General features: G+C 41.6%; 1 protein-coding gene across 4 annotated transcripts in view; it reads right to left on the bottom strand.

The window, feature by feature from the left end:
• Positions 1-11,911, bottom strand: part of ctbp2a (C-terminal binding protein 2a) — an 81,197-nt gene extending 69,286 nt beyond the window's left edge. For 2 of the 4 annotated variants that reach the window (XM_023840872.2, XM_072709574.1), the window contains exons 1-2: positions 11,796-11,911; positions 11,537-11,652 (exon numbers count right to left, since the gene is read on the bottom strand). The gene's annotated coding sequence lies outside the window, so the exon portion shown is untranslated. Of the gene's footprint in view, positions 1-11,536 lie in introns of all 4 variants that reach the window. The other 2 variants (XM_023840861.2, XM_072709573.1) reach the window with 1 other exon arrangement.
• Positions 11,912-12,682: the final 771 nt, after the last annotated feature.

Raw genomic sequence — 12,682 nt, 5'->3', positions numbered from 1 at the left:
ACTAGTGGAAATGGAAGATTTACTAACTGTTGAATGTATGAATAGACAAGTTTGAATACTAAATGGTCATGTACATTTTTATGATGAAGAAAATAAGCAAATATTTTATATATGTATATTATTTATTTATTTGTTTGTTTGTTTGTTTTAACTGCCAGGCAAATTTCACATCAACTGCAAATGGCAAAGCATACATCCATTAGTCATCCAACAACTTACCCTGAACAGGGTCGCAGGGGGGAGCAGAGCCCTGCATCAGGCGGCATGGAGTTTTGCTCAGAGCACAAACACACACACACACGCACCCACTCTCATGCACACAACCATACAAATGATAAAGCAATTTATTTACATTCTTTGCCTTGCATTAACTTTTCTGATACAAATCCGTTCATACTGAAACTATCCTTTATTGAAAAACAGTAAAAATTGCTTCCTTGTTCAGCATAAATAAATATGTTACATTTCAACAAATTATTATACATACAAATGGAATGGCATAGATATTCCTGCCTCCGCATCATATATAAATCATGCTTTGCCTCCTTTCAACACAATCATTGCCCAACGAAACCTCATTACAATCACATTTCTATTTTATTTAAATGGATAATGCCCTTGCATCATTAATTATATAAATTACCCAAAAGCCTCTCCTGTGTATTTGTTAATTAGGGGAAAGTCAGCTCTGTTACGAGAACGAATGTGATATTTACAGAAACATACTTTGTTCAACAAGCTCTCCAAAAGCACTTTTTGGCCCTACATGCAATCTATTCATCATGCCTGTTGCATAGTATCAGATCATTTAAACGGCTTTGTTTTATCTGCATGATGTTTTTTTATTTATTTTAGCTCAATAACCAGACTGTATATTTTGTGTAACAACAGTCTAAAAAAACGACTCAAAAAACAATCCGAAACATGAGCCATGCTGACACACAGGCCTGCGTATCTCATGGTGGCTGTGAAGTTTCTTTGTATTGTAATAAGATCGTAGGTAAATAAATTCCATGAACATGTGGTTGCAGCAACCCTTAAAAGGTATCTTTATAAAAACAAGAAATCCTGAACACAAGAATGTACTATTATTTAAATCATTTTTCAATAAAAACATTTTTTAAGCATACAAAACTGCAAAAGTGCACCAAAGACATAATCACTCACTTGTCAAACCTCAGCCTAATAGCCCTATCTGTCAATAAAATGAGTGCACTGCAGCTGAAAATGCTGTATTGCACTTGCCGTGGAGAGGGGAAATGTTGACTCCTTATAAAACACGCCATACTCACTCTCAACAGAAAGCTCCTCTAGAATCGACTGATGCATCGTGTATTTTTTTAAAAATGATGCTCCGAAATTGATGCTCCAACTGTGATTCATAGGTTTATACTCTACAGGATGGAGAGTCTCTCGTCACTGGAGGACAAATCGCTACTGCGTTTCTACCAGCAACGCAACCACATGAGACAGAACAACTGACACACCTCAGACCAGTGTGACAACATCTATTCCTTATATGGGAGAGAGACTAGCAGAGCTAATGGCAGTAGCAAGTTTGAGACCATGGTTCCAAGCAGTGTGCGGAATACAGGGGGGTCCGGGGAGGTTCGACACCCCCGATTAAACCATGAGACCCCCTGAAAGCCTCAAAAGCAAGATTGGTATTGCGCAACAATAGGGAGATGGGGACCCCCCCCCCAAATATTGACAGGTATTTCGCACACTGGTTCCAAGTATTTTAATATGTATGTTATTTTTCATAAACAAAAGAAAAAGGATTCAGGGTAGAAATTGTTTTCCCTGGACAGGAAGTGTTTGCATGCCTGAGACAGTCAGAAAAGCTTGGTACTCATCGCTGAAGGAGAAAGAGGAAAATTCACATTCGGTGCCAAGGTGGGACTGGGCGTGGCGCCCAAAATGGGTGGATTTGCTTTAGCTCATAAAAGGCAAACCGAAAGGAAAGGTAATACAGGCGTCCTGGGTGTGGAGGCTCATCTCCCCAAACCGGGCGCTTTACAGCTTATTACTTGCTGCCCGAGCGTCAACAATCTGGGGCGACTTTCTGAAGAGTTCTCGACTTGCGAGCACAAGTGGTGTCAGAACAGGCTGCGGAAGTAGTTCTTTTTACAGAAAAAAAGTGCTAGAACGCAATGTGTGGAAGTGACATTTAAATAGGCAGGAGTCTCTCCTTCTCCCCCCTGCACATCTCCCTTCAGCCTTGCACACTGTAATTTGAATCCATCATAAACAGGGTCTTACTCACAGACCTTTTCAAATGTCATGTTCTGTCAAACTGAGTGACATATTCCTCAAAGCATGGCCTGCTCAAAGTTTTTTTTCTTTTTCTCTTCTACAGAAATGAATAGTGGGTACGGCATGCATATTTATGTTCGTGCGGATAATTCGGTGCCACCCACGAAAGGCTGTTGGGGACAGCAAAGCGGATATAGGTTTTATACTCAGACGACGACAAGGTGCGCATGAGTGTCTTGCTGCTTCTGTATGGAAAGTTCCTTTATTTGGTGCCCTTATTCATCCATCCATTTTCCATAAATGCTTGTCTACACAGGGCTGTGGCAAATTCAGAGCCATACTGTGAAAAACACAGGGCATTCTGGGAGGGGTGCCAGGTCACTGCAAGGCTCGCACTCACAGCCACACACGGTCAGCTACACCCCATAATGCTGGGGTGGGAGAGGAAGCAAGAGAACCCAGAGGAAACCCAAGAGAACATGTGAAGAACATCCAAACCCTGGATGTGTAAGGCAGCAGCATCAATGTAAAACAAAATGTTGCAGTAGGAACGTTTTATCATAGTTGCATTATTCATCAGAGCAGCTTTGGTCAATCAGATGTGCCCTAATCTGGACTGAAATTCAAATCATTATGAATCTCCGTATGTTAGCAGTGCTATGTAAGTCTAATGCCCACTGCACCAAAAGTACAGAAAGAGCTGTAAGCTACGATCAATACTTGCAGCCTGATTGTTGATATTCAACATTTACTTTTATTTAGTTATTTCATGTACTGAATCCCCTGCAAGGACTGGAGGACATCAGAAATCAACCAAGATGGAACTGTGAGGGAGGAGAAGCTCAGGGTCAGTCTGGGCAAAGGTCAGGAACACAAGGTCTAGAGAACAAATAAACATCCAACCAGGATATGACAGTACTTTATGTACAGTCTGAATGGCTTAACGAAAGGTGTCATGAAGTCTTGATATCAAGGCAAATCCAAGTAACGACAAGATTCGGTGGATGGCTTTGAAGTAGGTTCCAAATTTGTAACTGGAGAAAATAATGTCGTATATAACCTCATGGTGTTTTTGACACCCTACTGAAGTCTGCAATACAATCCTGAGTCCCTCCTCTGTCAGTCAAATGCATAATTATTGCCAATAAGACAATCTGGATAAGCAACAAATTTTGTCCTCTACTGTCAGGGAGGAACATATCAAAAAGAAACTAACGTGTGTAAGCATCTTCAGCCAGACACAGAAGAGCATACATTAGCTTATTTGGGTTCCAGCCTGTCTGTAACGCTTTATGGAGGTAAAATCTGGTGAAGCATTCTGGATGCCATGCCTGGATCGATCAGAATAACGTGCTTCTGAATATATCAAAAAGTTCTTTATATGAAAACATGGTTTATAACCAAGACTTCTATGAGACATCAACTATTCTTCCAACCTGACCTTCAGTACAACCGGACCTGACCTAAATCAAAAAAGGAAAAAAAAAACAGAAACTTGTGTTTGAGTACCTAATAAATAACTGCATAGTAGTGGCTGTTGACAGGATATAATACTACTGACAATAAAATATCATTCCATTTAATAAAGAGATTAAAATATTATTTCACATCAAAAAGCTTGCTGTGAGAGGGAATGATACGTGGGGCTCTCAGTTAAAATACTGTAAAATGACTCAAAAGAAAAATCATCAACTGTGACTTTACAATCAGCCCCAACAACAAACAGTCAAGTAGTTTTTTTTCTTTTTCTTTTTTTTAATACCCATTAGCTCTATCCGGAAAATAATTCAGGCTTTTATCTGCAAAAGGTAATTATTCCAGGCCTCAGCAGATGAGCAGGCTGGTCCCATAAGGTTTGTACCAATTGCTGTTAAATCTGGCTTTTCTTATGGCTCGACTTGCGCTCGAATCACTGCCTTTCAAGCTTCACCTTGTTCTAAGTCGCTGAGACAGTTATCAGCCGGAAAGGGTAAAGATGAAGAAGGAAAGGACGAGAAAAAAAAGAAAAACACACACCGCCCTTTCATTCCGTTTTGCTTTGAAGGAGTTTTGGGAGGAATTGGGTTCCATCTCCGCTGCTGTCGAGGTCAGCACAAACAGGGGCGACCGGACCGCCATTCTTTTTCTCGCTTAAGGCCAGTCGTACCGGTTTAAAGATCGCTACCACACACAGGCAGCTCATTTATAACACTGCTAATAGTCTCTCCCAGCAGTGGGTCAGCGTCAGTCAAACGCCGCCATGAGGCAGGCGGAACATTTCTGCGGCCCGCTGCCACATTCGCAATCCAAATTGGGCCATTTCGGGACTACAATTGACTACAAAAAAAATGCCCTGATTAATAGTTGCTGCCAGAGGTGCAAATATGTGAACAGTTTTCTTGGTTTTCCGAAGGAGAAACATAAGACAGCCTGATATCCACTTCACCATTTCTAAACGATGAGTGTTTCTTGCATTTTTTTCTGGTGCGTGTCTTTCCCAGACAAGACAAAAGAGACGCCTCAGTAATATTAGTGCTTAATTCAAAACAGAAAGTCCTTCCCCGCTATTCTGCAGCCCCACCGGCACGTTCCACATAACCCTTAGTGGGCGTGAATCGTAATTAAGCAGAGGTGCAGAAGGACAGCCAAGACATTCCCAAAATGGTCACTTAGCATGACCGGTCATTTTCCCAGAGGTCTGCCAAAAAACCAGTGTCGTATGCCACTGGACCCGTCTCCTCGCCGTTGCGAACCATTAGAGCTCATTGTAATGCAAATGATCAGTAATTTAGCAGAAAGGGGAAATCTACAGTACATCAATTGTACCAGGTGGGCGTCCATTATCCAACAGCAGGGAGAGCCTCATCTTGATAGAGTGTAGGACGTAAACATCCTTCATAATTACTCCTCCCCTATCTCAACCAGTCTCTAGAGTTTTCTATAGTAACATTCATTTGTTTCCTTCTTGTATGGCCTAACACACCCTTGTTGTAAGACTGACCTGCTGTTGTTGCATCGGAAGGGCTGAAGGGGGCAGTGCGATCTCCAAACATTTACAGAACAAATACAGGTGCTTAGCGTATCACATTGACAACAGGTGAACATTGCTTCACAGTAGTTCGAAGAGCAACAGACAGCACAGTAGTCAACGACACACTTTTGCCAGGTTAAATCCCAGAATGATCCTTGCTGTACCCTTTGTGTGAAGGTTCCCTAAACTAAAATGCTATAAATTCCCGGATATAATTATAAATAGGCTTTCACTGAGGGTAAGCATAAAATCTCAAATCAGAAGAAAAAAAACCTGGTTACATTTTAGTACCATTACTTGGTTCTGAACATTCATCTACACACCAGCAGCAGGAAAAACTGGCACAATCAACCAGTGTCAATATTCTCCACACACGAGTGCCCCTTCATCTCTGCTGGAGCCAGGACAAACAGCTCTTATCACCAGGCAGGAGAAACCAGGAAAGATGGGACCAGAGTCCACACTGCAGCCGGACAAAACCCCCGATGACGAAATTCCACGTTGGTGGCGATGCCGATGGCTTTAAGGACATGAGGTACCATGCGGCGCACGCTTCTCACATTCTCTTCCCGGTTTGAGCTCTGTTCAGTAGGAGGGCGGCCACTCTGGCACGCAGCACGGCTTCTAAATACCCCCTGCCATCTCAGTTCTCCAAAAACAGATCTCTCTCTCCTAGTCAAGTACCTTGCATATGCGTTATTTTAGGATAACTTGAAGAATCACTTTAATTAAACAGTTTCATCTTTTCACATAAATGATCCTTTCCGGAAGAGGGAAAATTGTGAGGACGGCCGGGCCGCCCAATTGTAACAGCGTATCAAATGACATGTGACGTCCATCACTGCATGCAAAACACAGCTATTGGTTAGTCAACAATAGAGGACGGATGACTGGCTGCTGTCCTGCACTCCAAGGAATGTTCCAAAATTGGATTAACGTTGCATTTATACTTACTATAAAGTGGAATGGTACAACCTATATGGGACAATGGGTAAGCATAAGTAAAAGCAGGCGTAGTGAGCTGAGGCTGTTTCAGAACAGAGAGCTGATGATGATGATGAGATCATTTCAGGAAACTGCAGTCCATTTCAGTCACTGCGAAACAGCAGCAATTTCCCGCAGCACCTGTCTTACTCTGACAAACACTGATGCACCTGCAGGGTAGAATACAGAACTCTCTAAATCCAGAAATAAGAGCTCAGCTGCTACGGTCCAAAAGCACAGCTTGGAGAACATATATGCAGCATTTATTTGTGTAATTCGCTATACGAGACTTTTTTCTCCGGGTCATCTGCATGAATCTATTCGTTCAGAAACCCACTGCACCCCCGACAGCTAGACACACATTGAAATAAAGCAAGCATTCAACAGTCAACCAAAAACCACTGCTTGTGTCGTTATCCTGCCCTAATCCCACTAAATCTGATTTCTTCGCAGGGCATTCAAATTCGATAATGTTTCATGGAATTTCCAAAGTAGCCGTTTCTTCCTGTTTTGTATTAAATATTCTTTGAACAAGCTGAACCATAAATCAGTGGTTATTAGTCAGAAGCAAGCGTAGCATTCTAGTAAGACCCGTGGGAATACAGTACACCCCTGTTTGTTCTAGAGAGCAAGAAACATGACTCAGAACATGGGGTGGTCTTTCCTTTATAGAGCAGCCCTCTTTTTGGAATTAATGGCCACGATCAGCATACTCGCCTAGTGAGCGTGGAGTTAACATTAACATCCAAGGCAGAAATTAAATATTTGCAGCATGCAACCTTTGTCCTATTTCGTATCCATGTGCTTCTACCAAATAAATATAATTTAAAAATTGAGCTAATATCCCCTTAAAAGCATATATACTATACATGTAAACAATCCCACCATCCGCTGCATTTTGCATTGAATCTTCAGTATACAGATGAATACAATGATACAAATAAAGACATCAGAAAGGGCTTTTTTGTACCCACTTCTGGAAAATTCAGTGATCAGGTATTTATGATTTTGTGACCCAGCCAATCCTTCATCCAAAGCAGGTCTATACAGCTGGACATTTATCCAAAGCATTACAAGCCAGGTTCTCCTGGGTAAAAGGTAAAAGAGTGTCTAAATAGCTGCCATGCCACCTGTTGTCAGTTAGCCATGACAGAGTACTTAGCCACATAATAACTGGCAAGCAGACGACGTACGAAAACGCTCATGCAATTCATCTCATCGTGACGGGATTACAAGATTTGCTCCGGGCGCAACCATGTGACGCAGGGATGGGAACAAGGAATAGGACATTTATTGTGGACAGCAAAAATAGGGAGGAACAAGGCACAGGGGGAAGTACAAACGAAGAACAAAACGTGTGCTGTGTCTTAGATAGGGTGCAAACTGGGTTGGGCAAAAGGGTTAGAGAATGCTAACTAGGGACAAACAGAAAGAAAACTCAGTGTTAGGGGACCCTTTCACATGTGTCACAGGTGAGCTGATTCAGTATTCTCAAAACCTGACTATACCTGAACCTTGGATGGCCACCCCCCCCCCCCACCCACAACTTTAAAAAAAAAAATAAAAAAAATCTCAACTACAAATTTTACAATGAATGATCCTTTACACTCTTAGTGTGCAATTTCCGTTCAAACAAGGCCAAACTTGAGGTGTGATGCAACAGCACTTTAATCCGGTTCCCTGGCACAAATCAGTGCAGTCTGGGTAGTTTGTCCCATGGAAGTTATTAGTAAACTAGTACTAATTTACGAGTACTACTAGTAAACATCTGAAGACATCTAACAAATTTTTCACAAGATCTGAACCTTGCTAGGTAATGTGTGTATGTGTATTTTTTTTTTTTGGGGGGGGGGGGGTGATTTAAGGAAGGGAGCTGGTTGATTTAGTCCTTTCGTGGATTCATTTTTGCGATTAGTTGGTTAATCTGTAAATTAACCAGTTCACCGTGAGTAATGAATCAGTAGTTTGATTCCTGTGATACTGCTTTGTGTTCTTTACACAGCATCGTAATGCACTGTGATTTTACAACAGAGGCGTCCCAAAGTACACAGCTTTTCCTTAGCATGATCATACACCGATTCCTCAGATACATTAGTGTAAATACAACTATAAAATATTACATCCTTAGAAAAGACTATCTGCCGAGTATAATATAGAATCTAGCACCAATTAACCTAGTTTCCACAGATGTACAGTTAAAGACAGTATTTTGCTTTCCAGGGTTATTTCAACACGTTCCTTCATGAATTAGATGAGATCCAAGACACACACACATAGAATACGTAGAATACACTGGAAGGGTTTTTGCCATTTCTCTGACTGAAAGCAGCACGGACACTTTTCAGAAGGAATGGCATGAATCCCTATTCACTTTTCATATCAGATGCACTTCCGCGTCGGTGGCCTGCAGACGGACGGCTACAGCTGAGCTCCATTATCACTGAATTGAATCCCACAAGTGGCTGCAAAGGAAAGCACTTTCAATCCACCCTAAAAACAAGCCCTGCTGAGTCAGAGCCCGTCCACCACGGCTTCTTCACCAACGTGTCATTTTAGGGAAAATCAGAAGTCAGGGAAGAGCAATTAGATGCCTGAAGCCAATGTTGGTGGAATAAAAAATCGGATTTTTTTTACGGGACAACTTTCTTGCCTCCCTCGTTGCTTCCCTCCCTTTCCTAAAAAGCCTTTCAGTTCCAGCCCTCCTTCCCTTACTAACCCCACTAGGCGCGGCTAAGAGTCACGCAAACCCCGACTTACTAGCGCACGAAAACAGCGGCTTCACGCCTTCAGGGCCCACAGGGCCGCGGCTCCCGGTTCCCGTCCAGCCTGTCTGCGAGGCCCCGACACGCAAATACAAACCGATCGCTATAAATCAAAGCACCACTCGCACTTTCCGGGGGCGGGGGCGTACATGTTTGGGATGGTTAACACCCTTCATGTCTGACAACATTAAGCCAGCGAACATACAGGGAATTTAGACAGCAGCCTGACAGGGGAGATGGCACACAGGAGACCTGCACACTTCGCCATCTCCACGCTAATCTAATACCGGGAAGGCGTGCGAGGCATTTTCGAAAACCAAGGACCACAATAAGTTCCTTTAAATAATAATCACCCAGAGAAATTTTGAGACACGCCGCCTTTGAAGGCTGCGATACATAATCACTGAATGGGGTGCGAGTCTCCGAATGATGGATCGCGATAAATAATTCAAGAGCTAAAAATGTCTCTTCTGAAATGTTCAGTAGCTTTGATTTATTAGGTGGCTGCTGTACAGCGTAAGCAGTAGGATCAGAGAGGGAGCATTTCAAGGTCCACGATGAGGTCTCCTGCATTATGTAAACATAAAACGGTGCACGCCTGGTCCTTTATATAAAACTCAGGTGTGATTTCTAATTAGCAAACATAAGAGGACGTCGTACTAAATCGCGGGGTGTTCTTCCATTTACAGAAACCCATACATGCAGTGTTATTTACTGATGAGGATTTTCCCAGATAGCAGACTGTGCCAAAATCATTGCAGCTAAAAACGCGCACATCATTAGCTTTGGTACATTCGGGATTGTTTTAAAAACTTTTCCCAACAGCACTCACTTCAATGCAGGGGGGGAAGTGTATTAAAATATAACATTTCAACCAAGCTGATCATAGTTTACTATCAGAGTTTACTCTAACACTAAGATAAGAACTCTACCTAAACAGGAAAAAGTTCACAAATAAAGCTTAAATAATAGACCACATCTGTAAGGTTCCTATTCCATCGGGCAAGCGCCCCATCTCTGTCCCTAACAAACAAAGGGCTCTTTTCAAGGACACGGTCTGCTGAGCTTTCAAACATCAGTCATTGAAAACTCCAAGGGTGCCTTTTTATATTCGGGCGTATACGAGAGAATAGCGCTACAACGGCGGGCAAAATGACAATGTGAAGCATTTACAGGAATCTTAGTTCGTGTTTCAGTTCATGGTGCATGCGAAGCCAAAGCTGGCACTATAATAAAAAAAAGTTACAGAGCTCAACTCCAAATCCCTTCATTCCAGCGATCACATGAGTTCATCTTGGCAGAAATGGGGGGATACGATTTGAACTTCGTGGAGGGGGGGGCATCTTCATCCCTCCTCCCCAAATGCCTGCTGCTTCTGTAGCTGGTGCAAGACACGCCGATATAGTTACCAACTTCCACATCGCTTTTGTGTTTTTTTAAAATAATTTCAAAGTCAAAAATGTTGATGAAGTGCCAAGGAACCTGTATCTTTAACTAAATAACTATTTTCAGCTGCTTCATTTGCGGTCGAAATCAATAAATCTATCCCCGAAAATCCAGCAAAACTTAAAACTGTTAAAGCTGAAAAAAAAGATTCATAGAAATCTTATAGGCAATCAGTCATATTGTTACAATGTCGCAGCTATATTTATTCAATGACATCCTGGCGAACGATCACGTTCGTCTGCGCGGAAATTGCAATACTGGTTTAATTTAGTTTATTTTCTTCAACTCCTTTTAGCAGTACCCTAATACGTTTTTCTGACATTTAGCTACCCTCCCCTCTATCTACAGTCACTAAGAAAGTAAACAATGCTCCCAGTGCCCACCCCACATTGCTGATGAAGCACAACTGCTCTGGAAAATAAATAATAATAATAATATTAATTAAAAAAAAAACAATTCGCTACTACGATCTTTCTGATCCTATATTAAACATACCGATCCTTTCTTCTCTATGAGTACGTTTGACAAAATATTTTGATTACAGATCAAACTGCCTATATCAATTGAAGGAAACCGCGAGCTACAGTACACGTTAATAAATTCGCTTAATCCCGAAGTCGGCAGCCACTTTGATGAAATGCGATGACGGTATTTTTGAGGATCCCAGGCGGGCACCATCCAGCTGGCTAAACTGCTAGCTACTTGGCTAGCTCCGCTATAGTGCAATTCGTTATATCCACATATTTAGCTGCGCTCCCTGATGTCTTCCAAAATGTTATTTTAACAATCGCCAAACGATCGGCTATTTATTTACGCAAAGCCGCCTGCCAAGCGTGTAAAGATGGGGAAATGCACGTGAAAAAAAGTCTTTCTTCTGACAGTGAAGTGCGGCTCGCTGTAACCAAAGATGTCCTCGTATAGTAATATAATTCCCTCCTCGTCCCTTGCCTTTCTTCATGGCGCAGTGAGACGAACACACATGGACACTGTGGACACGTTATAGCCGCCACCGTGCTAGCTAAATAAAAGCAATCAGGTACATTCCATGCCTCCAAATATCAAATAGGACAAATCTTACCTTAATATTTGATGTTTATTGCAAGTTCAAGCCACGACTTTAGGCATCAAAGAACACCATCATCCGTTTTTTAAAAGCTCTTCCTATCGATCTTGTTTTCAGGATAACTGATCCACCTTAAAAATGACACAAAAAAACTTAATCCTCCCAGCCCTAAATATGTAGGCAACACGACAGTTTCCAAACCAGACACAAATGAATCGATCTTTTTCTCCTACTCTTGACTGACTTGCAAGAGGTTTGTGTCTAAGTCAGGTACCTGATATCTGTAGTGTGGTAAGATTTAAGAAGTGTTCTTATCTCTTCTTCCCTATTGCAAGATTGAGAGGTGTGTTTTCTTTTTCTTTTTTCCTTTTCCTTTTTTAAAGGCGGGGCTTTGGTTCATACAAACCAATGACACAAATCCTCACGGACTCGCCTCGCGCCCCCCCCCACATCAACTCCCTTTAGCCACACTCGGTTCTCTAGGGGAATATTCTCAGGGGGGTCGTAGTTCTCTAACCACATCATTTGTAAATAACTGCAGTTCGGTGATTTAGTTTTTATAAAACACATCGAACCTGTTGGTACGGGAAAGTAAAAATCAGTAAGTTTTAAAGTTATTGTCATGAAAAAAAAATATTTACGAATTAGCCTATTATTATTAATGTTGTGTTGATTGTTGTACTCATAATTGTCACTCTGGCTTGTTTTGCTTGAATCCGTGACTGCTCCCTCCATTGAACGAGTCACACCCATATTGGTGTCATGGTTTAACGCCAAAGGTATGAAATCATATCAAATGTAGAATAATGCCTAAGAAAAATGCACACTATTTAAGGAGTAGGGAACATATCGAGATACTATAGTTCTAAACTTTCAGGCAAAAATAAATCTTTTCCATTCTCCATTGCAAAGAAAAGCACACATTTGCCACTATTAAAATTATAGTTACAAATGCAGTTTGTTTAGATTCTGACAATGAAGTACCACAAACCTGTGAACTGGTACAAATTTTTTTTCTGGACATATTGTGCAAATACCACTTTAATGACAGCACTGTTTTCTGAAAGAGATAAGAGACCACAGATGGTCTATTATGACATTAGCTGTAATGGCATCTAACTAAATTAAAGAATTGTATATGGGTCCTGAAATAAATGTCCC

This window comes from Paramormyrops kingsleyae, chromosome 3 (assembly GCF_048594095.1).
Source record: "Paramormyrops kingsleyae isolate MSU_618 chromosome 3, PKINGS_0.4, whole genome shotgun sequence".
NCBI classification, from domain to species: Eukaryota; Metazoa; Chordata; class Actinopteri; order Osteoglossiformes; family Mormyridae; genus Paramormyrops; species Paramormyrops kingsleyae.
Note: the sequence above shows the minus strand (reverse complement) of the source record. Positions and strands in the feature narration are given on the sequence as shown.